The sequence below is a fragment of the Lissotriton helveticus genome, chromosome 7 (assembly GCF_964261635.1).
Source record: "Lissotriton helveticus chromosome 7, aLisHel1.1, whole genome shotgun sequence".
NCBI lineage: Eukaryota > Metazoa > Chordata > Amphibia > Caudata > Salamandridae > Lissotriton > Lissotriton helveticus.
This window is the reverse complement of record NC_136068.1, coordinates 1,307,682,279-1,307,688,278: the sequence shown is the minus strand read 5'-3', so window position 1 is coordinate 1,307,688,278 and position 6,000 is coordinate 1,307,682,279.

The following is a 6,000-nucleotide window of genomic DNA, read 5'->3' as shown; positions in this document are numbered from 1 at the left end:
CTACTGGACCACTCTGGTCAACCTCTCCCTCTGTCAAGACTCCCTTCCTGTTCCCTTTAAAACTGGGCAGGTCACCCCTCTGCTTAAAAAAACCCACTGCTGATGCGAATGACCTCAACAACTTCCGCCCCATCACTAACCTACCCTTTCTTGCGAAGATCACAAAAAGATGTGTTGTGAAACAGCTCTCTCTTCATATCAGGGACAATGATCTTCTTGACAATTTTCCGTCCGGCTTCATCCAAAACTGCAGCACTGAAACAGCCCTGCTGCAAGTGATTGATGACGCGCTGCGGATACTCGATTCGCGGGGGTCTTGTCTTCTAATTCTCCTTGACCTTTCTGCAGCCTTTGACACTGTCAATCACAACACCCTCCTCAACACTCTTCAACAGAGAATGGGCATGGAGGGCACGGTGCTTAAATGGGTATACAACCTTTACAACGCAACTTTTACCACGACCTACCATTACCACGCATTTTTTACAACGCAGGATCCATTACAACGCATACCATTACCACGCATGTATTTACAACGCAGGTACTTTTACAACATATACCATTACAACGTAAGTATTGGTAAGTATATTATTTTATTAAAAATATTATTTGGGTTTTTTGGTAAAGGGGTATTTTTAGGGTTCAGGGTCAGTTTTGGGTTTTTGGGTAAAGGGGTATTTTTAGGGTTCAGGGTCAGTTTTCAGTTTTTGGGTAAAGGGGTATTTTTAAGGTTTAGGGTCAGTTTTCAGTTTTTGGGTAAAGGGGTATTTTTAGGGTTTAGGGTCAGTTTTCAGTTTTTGGGTAAAGGGGTATTTTTAGGCTTTAGGGTCAGTTTTCAATTTTTGGGTAAAGGGGTATTTTTATGGTTCAGGGTCAGTTTTCAGTTTTTGGGTAAAGGGGTATTTTTAGGGTTCAGGGTCAGTTTTCAGTTTTGGGGTAAAGGGGTATTTTAAGGGTTTAGGGTCAGTTTTCAGTTTTTGGGTAAAGGGGTATTTTTAGGGTTCAGGGTCAGTTTTCAGTTTTTGGGTAAAGGGGTATTTTTAGGGTTTAGGGTCAGTTTTCAGTTTTTGGGTAAAGGGGTATTTTTAGGGTTCAGGGTCAGTTTTCAGTTTTTGGGTAAAGGGGTATTTTTAGGGTTCAGGGTCAGTTTTGGGTTTTTGGGTAAAGGGGTATTTTTAGGGTTCAGGATTAGTTTTGGGTTTTTGGATAAAGGGGTATTTTTAGGGTTCAGGGTCAGTTTTGGGTTTTTGGGTAAAGGGGTATTTTTAGGGTTCAGGTTTAGTTTTGGGTTTTTGGGTAAAGGGGTATTTTTAGGGTTCAGGGTCAGTTTTGGGTTTTTGAGTAAAAGGGTACAGGGTAAAAATTAAATATAATTAAATTTAAATTACATTAAATTAAATTGATTAAATTAAATTAAATTAAATTAATTAAATTACATTACATTAAATTAAATTAAATTAAATTAAATTAAATGAATTAAATTAAATTAAATTACATTATATTAATTTTAATTAAATAAAATTTAAAAAAATATTATATACTTACCAATACTTACGTTGTATTTGTATGCGTTGTAAAGGTATATGCGTTGTAAATACATGCGTGGTAATGGTACTTCGTTGTAATGGATCCTGCGTTGTAAAAATTGCGTGGTAATGGTAGGCGTGGTAAAAGTATGCGTTGTAACGTCATACATCCGCTTAAATGGTTTGCTTCCTTCCTCTCTGATAGATCCCAAATGATCAAAATAGCGGACAGTCTTTCATCTCCTTTGGCGGTGGGTCAAGGTGTTCCTCAAGGCTCTATACTTGCACCCACATTGTTCAATCTCTATTTGGAACCACTGGGAAATCTCCTAAGTAAATCCGGGGTCGGGGGCGTGCCTTGGAGCTCGGCAAGATGGCCGCACTGTAGTGCAGCTCTGCCAGCCATCGACGGACATCCTGCATTTATCCTGCCCCAGCCCTGTGTTCGCGCTGAATCGCCACCGGGATTGGACTGCCCGGGGTAAGAGCTATCTGGCAACACTAATTGCGGGCTCCTGCGCCCAGGGAAAGCGAACTTCTGGACTCCACGTGGCCGCCGGAGACGATGGTGGCGGCGGTAAGTAGAACTTACTTTTGCCTGGCTGTCAGAAGTAACAAGCAGCTACTGACCGTGGCTCCTTGAAATTTCATGGACTCCGTTTTTGTCCCACTGGTCTTTAAAATGGACCATTCTGATATGTGAGCGACTCCACTCCAGCCCTACCACCCTATCAGATATTGTAAGCTTGACACATCATTGACTATGTCCTTGTCCCTCTCGCCTTTTAAAGTTGTCAACTTGATCGATGACTGACTCCACCCCTACTGGCCTTTAAAAGGATTTCTATCACGTGACGGATTTCATGATAGCCTTTTTTCTGCAGTTTTACATAGCGCAAGCTCCACCTCGAAGGTATTAGAGCGCTTAACCCGAGCACCAGTTGGGTTACACCAGGACACTTTTGGTTTTGGTAGGCACTGAGCTTAAGTGATTTGCCCAGAATCACAAGATGTTGAGCAGACGCCGAGACTCGAACCTGGCTCCTCAGCTCCAAAGTGGACAGCTCTGGCCATTTCAAAGTTTTGGGCTTGCCATAAAAAGTATCACATCTCTTGTTACCTATAAGTAAATGTTACAAGCATGTTCTGTGCTCTCACTTGGGATACAGTGTCACAGGTAAGTAACGTTTTCTTCTTAGCCTTCACTTGTTCAGTTGCCATTGACTTCTAAACCCATTATCTTCCCTACTGGACCACTCTGGTCAACCTCTCCCTCTGTCAAGACTCCCTTCCTGTTCCCTTTAAAACTGGGCAGGTCACCCCTCTGCTTAAAAAAACCCACTGCTGATGCGAATGACCTCAACAACTTCCGCCCCATCACTAACCTACCCTTTCTTGCGAAGATCACAAAAAGATGTGTTGTGAAACAGCTCTCTCTTCATATCAGGGACAATGATCTTCTTGACAATTTTCCGTCCGGCTTCATCCAAAACTGCAGCACTGAAACAGCCCTGCTGCAAGTGATTGATGACGCGCTGCGGATACTCGATTCGCGGGGGTCTTGTCTTCTAATTCTCCTTGACCTTTCTGCAGCCTTTGACACTGTCAATCACAACACCCTCCTCAACACTCTTCAACAGAGAATGGGCATGGAGGGCACGGTGCTTAAATGGGTATACAACCTTTACAACGCAACTTTTACCACGACCTACCATTACCACGCATTTTTTACAACGCAGGATCCATTACAACGCATACCATTACCACGCATGTATTTACAACGCAGGTACTTTTACAACATATACCATTACAACGTAAGTATTGGTAAGTATATTATTTTATTAAAAATATTATTTGGGTTTTTTGGTAAAGGGGTATTTTTAGGGTTCAGGGTCAGTTTTGGGTTTTTGGGTAAAGGGGTATTTTTAGGGTTCAGGGTCAGTTTTCAGTTTTTGGGTAAAGGGGTATTTTTAAGGTTTAGGGTCAGTTTTCAGTTTTTGGGTAAAGGGGTATTTTTAGGGTTTAGGGTCAGTTTTCAGTTTTTGGGTAAAGGGGTATTTTTAGGCTTTAGGGTCAGTTTTCAATTTTTGGGTAAAGGGGTATTTTTATGGTTCAGGGTCAGTTTTCAGTTTTTGGGTAAAGGGGTATTTTTAGGGTTCAGGGTCAGTTTTCAGTTTTGGGGTAAAGGGGTATTTTAAGGGTTTAGGGTCAGTTTTCAGTTTTTGGGTAAAGGGGTATTTTTAGGGTTCAGGGTCAGTTTTCAGTTTTTGGGTAAAGGGGTATTTTTAGGGTTTAGGGTCAGTTTTCAGTTTTTGGGTAAAGGGGTATTTTTAGGGTTCAGGGTCAGTTTTCAGTTTTTGGGTAAAGGGGTATTTTTAGGGTTCAGGGTCAGTTTTGGGTTTTTGGGTAAAGGGGTATTTTTAGGGTTCAGGATTAGTTTTGGGTTTTTGGATAAAGGGGTATTTTTAGGGTTCAGGGTCAGTTTTGGGTTTTTGGGTAAAGGGGTATTTTTAGGGTTCAGGTTTAGTTTTGGGTTTTTGGGTAAAGGGGTATTTTTAGGGTTCAGGGTCAGTTTTGGGTTTTTGAGTAAAAGGGTACAGGGTAAAAATTAAATATAATTAAATTTAAATTACATTAAATTAAATTGATTAAATTAAATTAAATTAAATTAAATTAATTAAATTACATTACATTACATTAAATTAAATTAAATTAAATTAAATTAAATGAATTAAATTAAATTAAATTACATTATATTAATTTTAATTAAATAAAATTTAAAAAAATATTATATACTTACCAATACTTACGTTGTATTTGTATGCGTTGTAAAGGTATATGCGTTGTAAATACATGCGTGGTAATGGTACTTCGTTGTAATGGATCCTGCGTTGTAAAAATTGCGTGGTAATGGTAGGCGTGGTAAAAGTATGCGTTGTAACGTCATACATCCGCTTAAATGGTTTGCTTCCTTCCTCTCTGATAGATCCCAAATGATCAAAATAGCGGACAGTCTTTCATCTCCTTTGGCGGTGGGTCAAGGTGTTCCTCAAGGCTCTATACTTGCACCCACATTGTTCAATCTCTATTTGGAACCACTGGGAAATCTCCTAAGTAAATCCGGGGTCGGGGGCGTGCCTTGGAGCTCGGCAAGATGGCCGCACTGTAGTGCAGCTCTGCCAGCCATCGACGGACATCCTGCATTTATCCTGCCCCAGCCCTGTGTTCGCGCTGAATCGCCACCGGGATTGGACTGCCCGGGGTAAGAGCTATCTGGCAACACTAATTGCGGGCTCCTGCGCCCAGGGAAAGCGAACTTCTGGACTCCACGTGGCCGCCGGAGACCATCGTTAATGGCGGCCCGTGATTAGGCATTTGTGACGTACGTGAGCCCTTGGTGCCCGTCCGGAGCGCGAGGACTGCTGCTGGACTCCTGTGGACTGGATGGCGAGTGCCTTGGCCCATGGCCCGGGCGTTGCCCCGCGGTCCGCTGCGTGTGGGGATCGGAAGGCGCTGCTGTTGGCGACCCAGCCTGGGGGAGAGCAAGTAAGCAAGTGCCCGGTGCTGAGGAGAGGTACAGGCCGCGTTGCGGCGGAGCGCCGGACAGGAAGGCCCAGCTGCGCTGATCACCCCCCCTCCCTGGCTTCTCCGGACACCGCGCTATACCATCGGGGGCGGATTGCCGGGACGACGTCTGGGCCTGCCGGTGACCGGGGTGCTGCGGCGGCGCCCTTTGGATGCGGGTGAGGACCCCCGGGTGGAGCTTGTTGAGACAGGAGCGGAACCGCTGGAAACCTCGGATGGCCGGAGGGAGGCCGTGGGACGCCTGGTGTGGCGCCGAAGACCCGCTGGTGGGTGCGTGAGAGGGGGTGTAGTGCAGGCCATACCCCGCCCGGCCTCTCACTGCCCACTACTTGCTGGAGGCCAGCTGCACGGACGGTGTCGCCCGGGGGCACGGGGCCTGGGCCGCATCCCCTTCTTCGCCCAGGAGCTTGGCGCCATTTTACGCGCAAACGCCTGATGACCTGATCAGTGCCCACGAGGCCAGCGGATAGAGACACCGTGGGCCTTTGCTGTAGAGCCTGGCTGGAGGTGGTCTTCCTGGGCCCCAGCTGACCACACCACATACAGGGGGCATACGCATTCTTGAGACGACCCACTATGCACGAGACGCGAAACGCAGGGACACAGGGGCTGCACCAGTTGCACTGCGTCATGGGGAAACCAGATAGGAACCAGCCCCGCCTGACATGTGAATTGCGCAAGGGGAACAAAACGGGGCACACTGCGGCCTCAGATTCTGAACCGGATACGCAGACACCGCCTCCCACGGCTATAGAGAAATCGCTGGCAGCCATACAGGCTAGTCTTCAAGTTATAGACGGGAAGATCAAGGCATTGAATGGCAGGATGGATCAATTCTCGACGAAACTCGACAAGCAAGCAGCGCGCATTGGAGAAGCGGAACAACGCA